Source organism: Salvelinus alpinus, chromosome 28, assembly GCF_045679555.1.
Source record: "Salvelinus alpinus chromosome 28, SLU_Salpinus.1, whole genome shotgun sequence".
NCBI classification, from domain to species: Eukaryota; Metazoa; Chordata; class Actinopteri; order Salmoniformes; family Salmonidae; genus Salvelinus; species Salvelinus alpinus.
In genome coordinates this window covers 18,279,334-18,295,700 of record NC_092113.1, presented here as the reverse complement: position 1 = coordinate 18,295,700, position 16,367 = coordinate 18,279,334, and the positions used below count along the sequence as shown (strand labels likewise).

At 40.8% G+C, this 16,367-nt stretch overlaps 1 protein-coding gene across 1 annotated transcript in view; it reads left to right on the top strand.

The window, feature by feature from the left end:
* casz1 (castor zinc finger 1) overlaps positions 1–16,367 on the top strand; it is a 257,144-nt gene that overhangs the window by 139,574 nt on the left and 101,203 nt on the right. Inside the window, exon 4 of the mRNA XM_071371977.1 lies at positions 2,556–2,608. The gene's annotated coding sequence lies outside the window, so the exon portion shown is untranslated. The remainder of the gene's footprint in view (positions 1–2,555; positions 2,609–16,367) is intronic.

Sequence of the window (16,367 nt, the reverse complement as noted above, 5' to 3'; positions counted from 1 at the left end):
AAATAGCACCAAAGCAGCCAGAATAATTACAGAGAGCAACTTGAAATATACATGGTGTACAGCAAATGAAAGATAAACATCTTGTGAATCCAGACAATATTTCAGATTTTTTAATGTGTTTTACAGCGAAACACAATATATATTTCTATTAGCTCACTACAGTAGCCAAACACACAACACAATTTACTCCCCGCAAAAATTGCTTGCACAAAACCGACAAAATAGAGATAAAATGAATCACTAACCTTGAACAAATTCATCAGATGACAGTCTTATAACATCATGTTATACAATACAATTATGTTTTGTTCGAAAATGTGCATATTTAGAGCTACAAATCCTGATTATACATTGTGAATACGTAGCATCGATTCACCAGAATCTCCGGAGATATTTTGGACACTCACCTAATCTGACCAAAGAACTCATCATAAACTTTAGATAAAAATACTTGTTGTATGGCAAATGAAAGATACACTGGTTCTTAATGCAACCGCTGTGTTAGATTTTTTAAAATAACTTTACCATAACATACAGCTTGCGTTATTGAGAGACAGCGCTCACCAAAACGGCGGAGAATAGGAGTCAACATTTTACACAGAAATACGAAATAACATCATAAATGTTTTCTTACTTTTGCTGAGCTTCCATCAGAATGTTGTACAAGGAGTCCTTGGTCCAGAATAAATCGTTGTTTGGTTTTAGAATGTCAATTTCTTCTGTCGAATTCGCGCCACAATGCTAGCCAAGGTTGCTAACATTCCCATCCTCTCTTGACGCAAAGAACGGAAAACTCCAAAAGTCCCAATAAACGTTGAATAAACTGATAAAACTCGGTTGAAAAAACCTACTTTATGATGTTATTATCATATGTATCAAATAAAATCAGAGCCGGAGATATTCGCCGTGTAAACCGAACGCTTTTCAGAAGACAAATTCAAGCTCCTTCGCGCGCCTTCGAAGACAAAGAAAATTCTGGACCTGTCACTCCAAAAGCTCTTGTTCGGCCTCAGATCAAGCTAGACACCCCATTCCACCTTCCACTGCCTGTTGACATCTAGTGGAAGGCGTATGAAGTGCATGCATATCGATAAATAAAAGCCAGTTGAATAGGCAGGCCCTGAAACAGAGCCTCTTTTTCAGATTTTTCACTTCCTGTATGGAAGTTTGCTGCAAAATGAGTTCTGTTTTACTCACAGATATAATTCAAACAGTTTTAGAAACTTCTGAGTGTTTTCTATCCAATAGTAATAATAATATGCATAAGAGTACGAGGACATTTCATTTGGGCACGATTTTTTCCAAAGTGAAAACAGAAAACATATTTGAGATTCATCAAAGTAGCCACCCTTTGCCTTGATGACAGCTTTGCACAATCTTGGCATTCTCTTAACCAGCTTCATTAGGTAGTCACCTGGAATGCATTTCAATTAACAGGTGTGCCTTGTTAAAAGTTAATTTGTGGAATTTCTTTCCTTCTTAATGTGTTTGAGCCAATCAGTTGTGTTGTGACATGTTATGGGTGGTATACAGAAGATAGCCCTATTTGGTAAAAGACCAAGTCCATATTATGGCAAGAACAGCTCAAAAAAGCAAAGAGAAATGACAGTCCATCATTACTTTAAGACATGAAGGTCAGTCAATCCGGAAAATATCAAGAACTTTAAAAGTTTCTTCAAGTGCAGTCGCAAAAACCATTAAGCGCTATGATGAAACCCACTCTCATGAGGACTTTAGACTGGTGGAAAATATCCAAATTTGAGATTTTTGGTTCCAAACGCCGTGTCTTTGTGAGACGCAGAGTAGGTGAACAGATGATCTCTGCAAGTGTGGTTCCCACCGTGAAGCATGGAGGAGGAGGTGTAATGGTGTGGAGGTGCTTTGCTGGTGACACTGTCAGTGATTTATTTAGAATTCAAGGCACACTTAACCAGCATGGCTACCTCAGCATTCTGCAGCAATACATCCTCCCATCTGGTTTGTGCTTAGTGGGACTGTTTTTCAACAGGACAATGACCCAACACACCTTCAGGCTGTGTAAGGGCTATTTGACCAAGATGGAGAGTGATGGAGTGTTGCAGCCGATGACCTGGCCTCCACAATCACCCGACCTCAACCCAATTGAGATGGTTTGGGATGAGTTGGACTGGGGAGTGAAGGAAAAGCAGCCAACATGTGCTCAGCATATGTGGGAACTCCTTCAAGACTGTTGGAAAAGTATTCCAGGTGATGCTGGTTGAGAGAATGCCAAGAGTGTGCAAAGCTGTCATCAAGGCAAAGGGTGGCTACTTTGAAGAATCTCAAATATAAAATATATTTTGATTTGTTTAACACATTTTTGGTTACTACATGATTCCATATGTGTCATTTCATAGTTTTGATGTTTTCACTATTAATCTACAATGTAGAAAATAGTAAAAAATAAAGAGAAACCCTTGATTAAGTAGGTGTGACCAAACTTTTGACTGGTACTGTATATGTAGATACTGTAATAGATGATTGTTGGGCTTTAATGTTACCCCATCCCACACACACCTCTCTCCCCTCTTTCTTAGATGAAGTAAGTCTATATGGAGTGACTTGGTCCCATGCTGGAAGAGAAAACGAGGTAGGACAAATATACCGCATGACTGATTACTGCCACCACATTCTCCCCTGTTCATATCTACAACAATATCAAGCATCTTCATTAATCACCATGGATCAATGTGTCTGGGGTTGTAAAAATTGACAAATTACTTATTAGAATCCCACCGTTTTATTTTCCAGCTGATTAACTCACAGTGATGTCGTACACTGTACATATGCCCTGATGTATCGGTTTTTCGAGGAGGCATTCACAGCATGAAATGGCTGGGGCTATGATCATATATGCAGTCAGTGTTCTTCTGCTCTTGGTACCATGTAATATGGTGCAGACAGAGCTATTACCTGTGAGTGTACCCTTATATGACCCTTTCCAGGTAGTGCTAGGGCTGGAAACATAGTGGTATAAGGACACTCCACCCATAAATGTTTGACATAAAAGGCTACATAAGGCTACATAAGGCTCTTAGTGATAGTGCTTTATCAAGTCAAGAGAACGAGACATACTTGAAGCCCTGTCATAAGAGGATACATAACATCTGCATAATAATGACATAACAGATGCCATATGCAGTTGTGTCCTTATGTTATGACACATGTCATGTTATGGTATTGCTATGACACAAACCATTGTTTAGGTTCATTAATTGTCCACTAGCTAAACGTCTTACCTGGATAACAGTTTGTGTCATTGCTATAAGTTGGCATAAGATGCAAAGACTCTTTAGGATAGAAGGTCATTACTAAGAGATTGTTATGTGAACTACATTATGAATGTTCATGAAACAACATTTACATAACAAACATTCAAAGTATGCAGTATGTCACTTGTCACTTGCAAGGTTGGTTGTCATAATGACAATAGTTTTCGTTTGCCTTGTTTTGGGCGTTTTAGTGGTAAATTGTAACTAAGCATGCTATAATATTACATGCAGGTTACCTACTTAAGGACTTCATAAGACATTCATATCCCATACCTACAGCATTCATAGCAGTACATAAGCATTTCGTACAACTTATCACAGCAACTGCAAGTTGATGTTGCCATTAGTTTTTGTGGTTGTTGAATATACTGCTTATGAATGTGATATGTGCAGGTTATGAATGTTTTATGTAGCCCTTATGTCAAGTGTTACCCCATAATCTCCCAGACATCATTTTCTAATGGTTCCATTGAATGTCATTCACTAATTACTAGTAATTACTCCAACCATTAGATGCAGAAGGGTAAATACAGATGACTTTTGCCACCATTAGTAGTCATTATGTTGTTATAAACCTTTGAGTCAATTTACAACCTTTTAACCAAGAAATAAGAGCCACAGTATTAAATAGTTGTCCCTAACTTGTACGCCATTGTCAGAAACTCACAATACTATCTAACCAATAAAAAAACGAGCTTGTACAAGTTGATTGTTCAGAAGACGTTAATGACTTGTGACTTGTAGAAACTGGGTTGCTTTTTTTTTCTGAAACAAAACCTTCTGTGCTAATGATGTTAGCTGGTAGAGCACAATGCTGATGTAGGAGTCTGTCATGAGGATGCACACAACAGCCCTTGCCCCTGGCTTCCTAGTCAAGAGGGATCTGTACATTCAGAAGTGACACCGTGGGCTGTCTCATGTCAAAGTGAGGACCCTTAATGTCACCGGGGGGTGGCATGCCTGTGAATTAAGACGGGGCTGCACCACACTTCTTTGTCTTGGTGGCGTCAGTCAAAGAGCGGAGGGAAGAGACACTCTCGGCATCAATCAGGGCCCAACTACGTCTCCAGATTGATGTTACTTTAATTAATCCATATTAATGGATGCACCAACTAGAGGCATTATAATTGTAACTTCTAGGACTATATAACACCTTCATAACCACTACGTACACATTCATGAAGTCTTATAGAGCCTTGAAGCATAGCCTACGAGAACCTGTATCTTTCAACTTACAGGATATACTAGGTGTAAAGTGAATGTTAGTAACACAGGTTGAGACTAGGACAAGCCATGGTGTCTTTCAATTTACGGGAATGTTAGTAGTAGGGCTGTCAAACGAGGAAAAAATGTTTACCCAAATTTAAGATGTTTCAACAACAACAAAAAACATCACATTGGGTTGTAGGTATATATATATGTGTGTGTGTATATTTTGATTATAGGGGAAGAAAACACAAAATAAACTCTGTTCTGAGACAATAACAACAGATCAGCCAGGTCTGAGATCATTTAAAATATAATAGAGCTATTATATCTAGCCTAGGCTACTTATCCATTTTCTTCAACATGAATTAGTCACAAGCTGCAACTAGAATTGGGATCATTTGCATAAATATTTTGACCTGATAACTACAACAAAAACAGTAGCTAAATGGAATGGATGTCCTCTTCTGATTAAAATCATTGTGGGAAATTAGAGTTTAAACTAGAGGCATTCAGCCATGGCATTCTAAACATTTTCGTTTGCTTAGATAACTAGCTAAAGTTAGCATAACTAACTAGCTACTTCTGTGCAAATTAAGTGTTTGCTGTTATCTAAAGAAACGCCTGGGAATGTGTTCATGGTTGAACTTTCTGTAAGTTTTCCTTCAAAATTGTTGCTCAAAACTGCACGCATAGTGGATGTTTTAGCACCACAGTGAGACAGACCGCTCTACAGCTGCTGTCTTTTGGGAAGCTTTTTCTTAATTTCTCTGCCGATTTTGGAAAGGTTGATTAGCCTGGGAGACTGTAATATGAAGGGGAGGATGATTTCCTTCTCTCCAATAGGCAGGGTGCTTTGGGAGGCCCAGTGAAGCAAGTGTGTGCCAACTACAGCAGCCCTCGCATCCTGACCCAACTCTCCCCTCGCCTTCAACCTGAATAGCTGGAGTATAGTTAGCTTAATTGGGTTTTGATATATTTAATTCAGCTAATCAGAAAGCCCAACTGGCTCCAACATCGGGCCTGCATGCCTTTCCCCCCTTCCACAAAGCTCCCAGAGAACTGGGGTGGAGGAGAAGACTCCCAGACTGGATTCCCCCTCTCTCTTAAACAGTGGGAGGAAAATTAAACTGCCAAATTTGTTTTCATTGGTTCTGGGGCTTCCTTTGGGGAGTCAGAGGCTTTTAATTGTGCTCGCTGTGAAGAATTTTGTAGGGCTGCTTACCAACAACAAAACTGCCGGCTCCCTTTTCTCTCCTCTTTGCCGTTCTTGAACGCTCAGGCTCTCAAAAAGGAGTGTGCGAGTTTGTTAGCGAAAGGCTTTCTTTTGTGGCTTGTGGCTTTCTTTTGCATTGTGCAGGCACAGCTCTTCTTTAAGGTTTATTCTTTTATGTTACATTTCTTAACAAAAGCATAAGGGGTAAAGTATTGTGATTTAGAACATTGTAATAGTGTTGGGATTAGTTGTATGGTTAATAACAACATCCCTCTGAAATGGTGGACTTTTTTTGTCTTTCGATACCGATCATTGAAGGTTATTGTGTATTAGAGTCATGCTTCTACAAAAACATCTGTGGCTTATTTGTTTGCCTAGTCATGAACTGGAGTAGCTAAATAAACTCCATCGTCCTGCAGGAGGAGCATACCATTTGTCTCTTAGAGACAGAGAAAAAGTCGATGTAATATCTCAACGATAACAACAACAAAAAGAAGCCGCCGCCCCCTCATTTTCCTATTTTCTCTCTCTCTTCCATTTTTTGGCCTTTTGAATTTTTCCAGTGTGTCAAAACAAGCAAAGGCTACATGGAAACGGCAGCCTTGTGTAAATATTTATGATGTAACATCTCCATGTGAATAGACTTTCCTCCGAATCCATCCATCATTACGGGCACGTCATGAAAGCCCACCTCCCGGTGGCGGCTCAGGGCCTTAGGAAGCCTCAGACAGGAGCGGCGTGTCCCCCTCTCGTTCAAAGTATTTGTTTTTCTTTTGACTGGGGGCCGCCCAGCTGTGAGGGCATTTCATGTGTCGGCCCCTCCGCTTTCATTCAGCCTCGACTTCAAAGCCCATTTTGGCCCATTGTTTCTGTGACGTGGCTGGCGGCCCCGAGAAATGCCCAAACAGAAAAATGTGATGTAGGTCAAATTACAGCAGTTGTGCCTCTGAAAAAGTGAAATATCTTATGGTCCAAATGTAAAGCCCTGGTTACCGCGTAGCCCTGGTTACCGCATAGCCCTGGCTTTTGTGTTTCGATGTCCACCTCCTCACTTGCACACACCAAGTCTGAATGCTGTAGTTGTTGTTTGTGGAAAAGAGCTGAAAGCATTGTGTAGAATTGACATCTAAACAACCGTTTTAATCCCAGGTCTTTATGAATGATTTTAGTGCCGTGTCTATGATAGAACAACACCAACCAGACACAATGCTTTTCCTACAATGCTTTTCCTCCAAATTCACTCTTTCCTTGTAACATTTGTAACACAGACAGACTTAAGTTGGAAAGGTAGTGCAAATGTAGGAAATTGTCTTCTCCTTTGCCAGTTACTCAAGTAGACACTGACTGAATTCTAAACGGTGTTGCAACAGGTCAATTAGTAGTGGGAAACCTATTAAGGGAGGATATTGTTCTTAGTACTGTACTTTGAGGTCTTTTGCTTGTGCAGGTATGATCAAGATTTTGAAATGTTAGTTCTGTTTGGGCCTTTGAGTTGTGTAATTGTATGGAGATATGGCACATTGTCTTGATGTTGTTAGAAACGAGAGGGGAAAGTATTCTGCTGTCTTTTTCCCCCCAAGCCACAAACTGCTGAGTATGTTTGTTTATTTTTCTATATACGTGTGTGTGTGTGTGTGTGTGTGTGTGTGTGTGTGTGTGTGTGTGTGTGTGTGTGTGTGTGTGTGTGTGTGTGTGTGTGTGTGTGTGGCTATTATCGTGATGTTGTTGTCCTGTTCCGTACTTGATTACCAAGGTTTTAGGCTTTTCGTCTTGCATAACTTATCTGCAAAGAAATTGGTGTGGCAAATGTTAGTGAAGTATTGCCAACCCAGCCTCTAATAATACTAACATTAGCCACAGAGAATGTGATTAATACATCAGCACTCTGACAGACTGAGCCAGAGTCTAGAAAAGGTAATATGGATTATTACAACGGTTGCAGAGCTCAACGCCGCCATCCAAGTTTATCCATTTATCTGCAATGATGAGACTCCTTTGTGTTGTGTAGGATTGTAACATCTATTTAAATAACAAAAGATAGCATTCACGTGCACAGTTGTAGACCCCAACTGTTGTTTAATATTCAATCCACGCAACAATACACACACAAAAAGGAAGTATTGAGCAAAAACTTGACTTGGAAAGTCCATAGAACATCCACAGCATTATACATTTTCATTATTAATTGAGAGCCATGCTTCTAGCATTGGATCCATTTTCCCGAGCTTAGTGTGTCCGATTACCTTCAAAGACAAGTGTTGTTCCTTTATTGTTAAAGGTACATTTGTCAAATGCTAAATGATGCAATTCACAATTTTTGTGTGTGTTTGTGCGTGTGTGTGTGTGTGGTTGCGCATGATGGTGGTGTGTGTGTTTGTTGCACTCAGTTGGCTTTGAAGGGTACACAGAGTAAATGCTATTTTTCTCTCTTTTTGAGTGCCTCTTTTCTCTCAGCGGATCCATTCAAGCTTTCAATACCTTTTCTCCACCCTTTTTTCCCCTGTCTCTTTTTTCAGCGAGCAGGAGGGTTTTACTTTACTCCTTTGTCATCCTAATTGATTGCATTAACCTTTTGAGTATTGAATTTCCTGTGCATCACGCCGAGCACAATGTGGAATATTATCATAATCCCTCCAAGTAATGGACACAGGGCAATCAACAATGCTTTGGGAAACGTACATCTTTGAAAGATGGAGCATCATATTATTTTCAATCAAAAGGGCTAGCTGCACAGGCCTGGCAGGCGTTAGGAAACTTTGACAATGTCTTAAGTGGGGAGGGTTTCATCTTTGAAGCACACGTTTGCCACTTTGAACCTTCACTCTCTTCACTGTCTTTGGAAATGGTTAGCTTAACTGTGTGAAAGTGTCCCTTTTAATCCTTTCATCTTGATGAAAAGAACGTACCTGTATAAGCCTATCTAACAAGGCTGCAGCCGTAATAATATCAGCCATGCATGATTTGTCTAGTCGTGTCTTCTATTTTTCAATTACTGTGGAAAGGATGCTTTTGGTACAGATGCTGATATCTATGGTGTTGGAATGTAATTTCCTCAATATTGGCGTGTCATAAACAAAATGCATTAATAGATCGTCATTTTGTAAATGATATGAACAAGTGAAAACTCTTACCTCCTGTTATTGAAATGTATTGTGAAGTTTAAGTTGTTACGTTGTATTTGAGAACCAATTGTTATGAGCTAGAATAAGGAGATTATTTGGTAACACTTTATTTGATGGGTACCTGCATAAGGACTTCATAACACATTAATAACGCATACTTGTCTAAAGAAGCCCTTATAAAGGTACCCTTCAAATAAAGTGTTACCGATTATTGAAAGTGGAAAATTATTATAAAAGAGGAACTATATAGCACTTAAGTCCTATGACTAAACCCTGCTTTACTGCACCACAATATATGTAAATTATAGATCCTCCTCACCTGAAGTCACTTCTGTGAATTTTCATCCTCAGGATGAAGTGGCTTTAGAGACAGGAATAGCCCTTGATTTACTTTGCTATTGCTGGGTCACGTCATTTAATCTCTTTACCCACTTTAGATTAGCCTTTTTTGGTTGAGGAGGACATGTACATGGATTTGCCTGCTTTTAAAAATACCCTTTGCAGGAGTCAGAAATATTTGTAACGTTTCTTGAGTGTTGTCCTGTAACCCTACGGCATGATGTCACAAACACTGTTGGTCCAACAATAGTTGTTCTATTGCATGTTTCAGTCAATTTGTGTCATACTGAATACCCTCATGTCTGGGTTCTCTCTAGGGCATGTCTGACAGAAACAGAAAGGGAACACGTTACATGAAGAGTATCCACACATTCATAACCCATACATAACACATAAGCAATACGCATGTCTAAAATACAAAGGTATCATTGCAGTAGGCACTACTGTGACATAACAAATACATGACATTGACATAAGCAGGTATTACATTATTATGCACTTCTTATTAATGGGTTATGCGTGGGTTATGAATGTGCTATGAAGTCCTCATGTTGGTACCCTTCAAATAAAGTGTCACCAATTAAACACTTAACTCAAAGCCTACAGACATAAAGCCTACACAAATCTGTCATAAGGACAAAAACTGTAGGTCATTACGGTTTGACCATATACTTCTCATGCCTTCAGCACTTACACTCTTGTAAAGATGCATACAATGGTTAGAAGCACAACTAAATCAGATGTTCATAATGTCATGCTTCATAAGTGTTAACGTCATAGGTCATAAGCATAATCATGATGCCGTTCTTATGACCGCCTTATGAAGCTTAATGTCAGTAATGTCATTGAGCTTAAATGGAAGTGTCACGGAAATTACACAGATCAACCTTGAGCCTAAGTATGCCTCACTATTAGAGGCAGTGGACGTTCGTAAAAACATGACGACCAACTGTGCCAGTTTTAAGTGACACCTGATCGGTCACAAGTTCTTTGCAGCACAATAATAGCTACACCGCAACCACATGAAATAAGTTTGAGATCCCAAACGTAGTGTACTGAGCAGAATTCAACAACATGCTCAATACAGCCACAGCAACAACAAAAAAGGAGGAGTTCTAGCAAACACCAGGCAGTAGGTTTGGATTAGCAAGGATAAAGTCCCAGCTTTGTTTGGGCCTTTATTGGTGGAATAAAAACGGTCTTTTCAACAAAAACCCTGTGCATATTTGCAATGCTTGTTGGATTGCAGGGTTGTTGAATTTCTGAACCTGACAAAAGAGGCTGTCTGTATATGGCGCTGTCCTACACTAAAGCCACCTGGCTTTTTTAACAGTCTCTTTTGTGTTTCACTGTAAACACCAGTATAAAGGCATTCAAGTAATTGATTGTTAAGCAACAGATAGAATCTGTGTTATCATGTTTCCCTAGCAACAACATCTATTGTCTGAGTCTGCTTAGATGAATTGAAGCAAAACACTCCTTAATTCATATCAACTCTATTATATATTTTTTTCATTTTCAGCCAGGGAAAGAAAAAAAATCAATTGAAAGAGGCCTTTATGTACAGACAGATGCTGTTTTTTGATCAATAATTGTTTTAAACGGGGATGGAGTGTTTTGGTTTGATGTTGTCTGGTTAGTTATTCAAACATATCATGTCCTCTGGTGCTCAGGAGTCCTTATGTAAAAAAAAATGAAAAAGATTTCAAATATAGAAATTTCACCTTTTTAGGCCTAGCGTTTGGTACATCACCTGTCCCTTATTGATCAAAACAGAATGGTGTGATTGAGTGGGTCAAAAGATAGGTCAAGGTCAGTGAATGACGCAAAGCCCTCACCCTGTCCATCTTTTGCATTCCATCAAGCTTCGCTTATATTCCACTGGGGAAACGGTTTGCCCTAGGCATATGGAAACTAAAGGCCTTAAAAATGAATGCACCCATTAGTTAAATGAAAGCACCCATTGAGTTGCCGAATATTGACATATCCTCGTAATTCTCTGAATGTCATGGACGATGATCAACCATTTGATCAATATATGCTTCAATGTAAGCAAGTGAAGTCTCAAGGCATACTAGGTAGTCGATACAATGAGGATGAAAACTCTTGACACAAGGTCAAGCTCTGTTTACCTGTCTCAAAGGAGAAGTGGCCAGTGTCCTCACAGATTATTCACAGTCAGATGAACAAACCACACAACACATCCAGGACCATCATCACCATAGACCTAAAGTTGTCAATTTAGTGCATATGTAGGGGCCTTGCAGGACCCAGCTGCATGCAGTTTGTTTGGCTGTGTGATGGGTTGCCAGACAGGGCTTAGTAAAATATCTCGTTTTGAAAGTCTACGTAGTGAGTATATTAGAGGATCCTACTTCATTACTAGAGCCTTGGTAGGACGACAGGCACTTTCGACATTAATATCTGTTATCCTCTGATAAATTGCGTCAAACGAGGCTGCAGTGGATAGGCTTTCGTGGACGTAGCCATCGTGTCAAACATGCCTCAGTAGGGGGATTCTGAGTTCTGTGGCTACATACTGTACCCTAGAACTGCTGCTAAAGACATCTCTCTCTCAGGGTCTCAGTTTCATCCCTAGATTTGGGTGCTGGGAGCTGGGATTTTTGACATTTATTTACGCGACTGGCAATCGGTGTCCTGTTTCTTGGCTCCTGTGACTTAGCCAGCTGTCACTTATCAGTGTACACCAAGTTCAAGCTTCCCAACTGGCACCCTATTCCCTACATAGTGCACTACTTTTGACCAAAAGCCTATAGGACTCCAGTTATCCGGTGATAAACCAATGTAAGGGATGATCCCGCAAGTGCAATATGTATGCTGCATGTCCAGTACATGTTTGGTAAATATAGCTAGCGCATTGCAAATGGAGCTGGCTTGAAAATTGTCCCTCCCAATCATTTCCCTACCTTGAAACTTGTTGCGTTAAGGCACATGTGTCAAACTCATTCCACGGACGGACGATGTCTGCAGGTTTTCGCTCCTCCCTTGTACTTGATTGATGAATTAATGTCACTGGTTAGTAAGGAACTTCCCTCACCTGGTTGTCTAGGTCTTAACTGAAAGTTAGGACCAAAAACCAGCAGACACTAAGCTCTCCGTGGAATGAGTTTGACACCCCTGCGTTAAGGCCTGAAACTGACACTTTGGTTGTCACTCTCGTCCTCTCATTTTCTTCTTTCCCTCTGACATTAGCTCTCTGTCTCTCTCTCCGTCTCTTTCTCTCTCTCTCTCTCTCTCTCTCTCTCTCTCTCTCTCTCTCTCTCTCTCTCTCTCTGTCTCTCTCTGTCCTATTCACAGACAGATATAGAAACAATCCTTATTGATCTAATCTGGTTACGGCCTGCTATTTTCAACAGTTCCATCGAAAAACTCCCGTCCTCCCCCTCTCTCTCGGTCTCTCTCCATCTCCCTCCCTCCTTCCCTCCCTCTCTACCCCCCATCTGCCCTGACCTACATGGCAGTCACATGGCCCCGGCTCCCTGGCTCGGCATTTTATGGAAAATCTGCAGGAGAGATAAAGCCACAGGGTTATAAGTGTTATCCCTGCCTGTCCTTTGAGGAGGGCTAAAGACTGAATGAGGTGTTATTCTACCAATGCTGTTGGACACACACAGGCAGTAAAGAGGATATCTCTCTCTCTCCCTCCTTCCCTCTGTCTCTCTCCTCCCCCCTCTCCCTCTCCTCAGTTTGATTGGATTTAGTGGAGTGCCACCGCTGTGACTTTGGGGGATTTATCTTTCCTTGTTGCTGTCGTCTGGAGCCTGGCTCGTGTTATTTACTTAACTTGTCTAGAAATGGACCCCCGATCTGGAGCTTACCCGGAAGCGAGCGAGTGAGTGAGAGAGAGGGCGAGTGAGCAGCTTGCACTAGTTAAGATGTGCCAGGCCCTTGCTGTATGCCTGCTTGCCCCCTCGTTCGTCTAGCTCCCTCGTCGCTGCTGAGGGGTTAGTTTTGCGCTGTGACCGAGTCCCCTTCACACTGTCGCCTGCCTGGACATTTTCTGCTGCCCTTGCTATTCAGCCAATTACACCAAAAGAGCTTTAGCGATTTTTACCCCCCCACCTGGTCGTGGATTTATTTATTTATTTCACAGACGAATGTAAAGCATCTCTGAAGGTTAAAAAAATGCTGAATTTCATAGTGCTTATAATGTCAACTTTTTTATCGGGATGAGCTAATCAATAGATGTCAAGCCTGCCTTGCGCAAAACAAATGCCCACACAATAGATAAGACCTAATAGGGCTCTTTGCCTTTTACACTTCAATTTTGACCCATTCTTAATGTCAATATCAATTAGTCGAAAACATAAGGAATTCCATGAAAGTAAATAAGCACGGCAAAACAACACCGTCTTTAGAGGATAACATATCACTTTCACTCTAATACAAGTAAGAGTGTTCCAAATAAGCAGTGTGCAGAATCCCCGCTTGTTGTGCTGTGGGTCAACGCTATAACATATTTGAGCCTTCATTGAAGCTTTATTAGTCCATTTTGGTTGTTATATTCTCTTTTGTGAAGGCAACAGTTATGTCCCAAATTGCACCCTATTTTCTATACAGTGCACTACTTAGGGAATAGGGTGCCATTTGGGACGTACAACTTAGGGAATAGGGTGCCATTTGGGACGCACACAACAAGGAAGTTAAAGAGCTGCAGTTGACCAGATAAGAGACACAGGCTCCAGGATGATACAATCCTTGTCTGTTGATTGAATAAATGGTCAATGACCCTGGTTTATCTTGAGTTAGGAGCACATGTTAACTGCCCCAATTCTGATAGAATGTAATTTTACACCGAGAGTATTCCCAATAACACAACTTAAATAGCAAATCCTACCATGAAAACCATTTAAAAATAGGAATAGAGAAGGTCAGGTCAAAGTGAGTGGAATTAAGTCAAATAAGTCTTATTAAACACAGGTTAAGGTAAAGAACTGTGAGTATCTTACTGTACACTACAGTGTCCGTCTATGTTTTATGGAGCTGTGTTAGTCCCCTATACCTCTATGCTGAGAGGTAATAGTCTCTGTCTGTCTGTAAGCCCTGACATTAATCTGGTCTGTCCCTCACTGTCTGCTTCAGTCACGTTACGGTCTGTCCCTCAGTGTCTGCTTCAGTCGCATTACATATTTAATAGTTGGTTTAGAAGGACGCTCGCCTGCGGGTAGGAAGTATATTACCTCTTAAAAAGCTGAGCTGCCATGTTAACAGTGCCATTTTACAGACTCACAGAGGCCTCCTTTTCATTTAGAATACTGGTCTTTCCTGTTCTTGTCATGTGTTTGGTACCTTCTTAGAAACGGATGGCTTGTTGAAGCTAGGACGGGGAAGCTAGGACTCAGTCATATACAGTGCATAAAGTACATGACCTAGTGTATGTGAAAACTTGCGATAACTATCAATAGAATGTTGAATGTAGTCAAGACCTCCAAAGCAGATGAGGAATGTATTCATAGCATTCTGCCATCTTGCATTCTGGTGCTAAAGTGCCCAGAGCAGACATCTTCTCAAATATTCGATTAGCAGCTTTACTCCATTTGTCATTGGTCTTTGAGAAGAAATGTGTCTAATGATCGGTTTTAGCTCCATAGTGAGCAGTGTATTAGAGGCGACTTGCCCCTGGGTTGATATTCAACCCCATGAGCCAAAAGAAAAACATAAACTAAAGTTGTTTTTACGTCTCTCGTAAAGAAAACCAAGAGTTACCCAAATTATAATTGTGTTGAAAAGAATTGACACACCACAAAAGCAGTGTGCCAAAACAAGAAAGCAACTGAAGAAAGGGCTTTTCTACCAGTGTCAACTGAACCACGCCTAACAGTGGGAACGGAAAGCAAAAGTGCTTCATGTGACAAAATCAAGACAAAAACACTCCAAGGGGAGGTTAGAATTAGGATCCTAAAAGATTTATGCCACCATTTTATTTATAATTTGTTTTCTTTACCTTATTCGAATTGAAGACTTGAAACTGAATATTTGATGAGCACAGCCCAGAACTAAGGATGTTGTGTTGGAAAGGCGAAAAAACAAAGAGGAGCAACAACAAAGAAGTGTATTTTGAAAAGTTGTTACTAGAGAAAACACCCGGACCGGCTAGCGTTTGCATAAATGGCTCGTTAATTACGTTTGGGGCGTTAGCTATCCGCAGGTTTGCGTTGAGCCCTGGTGAGGCTAGCCTGCGCCTTCCCGTATGCACTGCTCTCAGTGCTGGGCACAGAACACCATCTGCATTTCGCTGTTAACGCGCCTTCACATCGAGGGAGGATTAGGAGGAAAATCCCCAGGTTTTTTTCAACCGGTTGACAAATATCAGATTTGTCTCAAAAAAATTAGCTCCATCCATATCTCCCACCATATGACACACATAAAAGATTATCTCTAATACCCGGCCAGCTTGAGTATGGAAAAAGCAGATTAAAGTTTCAGTTTGGTCATATTTACAGATCCACTTCGAGCGTTTGGCTGCCTGCGAGCAACGCCAGACAGACCTCTTCAAAAGGATCGAACCCCTCTGTACCTCTCTGAAACTAGACGTTTGTTTCTAAACAATTACAAGTCGTATTTATCTAATACATCACCGCCCAATCCAGTCTGAAGGTTGTCTTTCTCTGTTGGGCCTTTTAAACAAACAAAGTCAGCCGTTAAAGAGCCTTAAAGTGAATAACAGCAGCAGGTGTCTTTTCAGACAGAGCTTTGTAGTGTTTGCAGGGCATGCTGAGCTGTTGTTTTAGCCGCCCATTGGTGAAGGAGAAAGGGGTGGCTGGGAAATGTGCCTAGTGGTGACCTGAGACCATAGCTGGTGCTGTCCTTATTATCATCATGAATTTGCTCTGCCGTAATTCCTAGTTTGTCCTATTCTACGCATATTCGACAAAAAGTTTTAATTTACTTAAACACAACCTACTTGCATGATCTCTTTCATCTCTGGATGTAGACTACTCTCTGCATACTGAACATTTCCATTGGTCAGTGAATGCCTTTGAAAGGAAGTTTTCCCGACAAAAATAAGCTACTTGAGCTTCAAGGGGGTCAGCTCTATGGCCAGTGAAAGGTCTTCTTGCGTGGCCTCACATGAAGCGTTATTCCCATCGCGATGAATCAGGGGATTTAAACATATGAGGACAGTGTTCCTTAAGCCCTGTCCATTATCAAATCCATAATCGGCATCTGCTA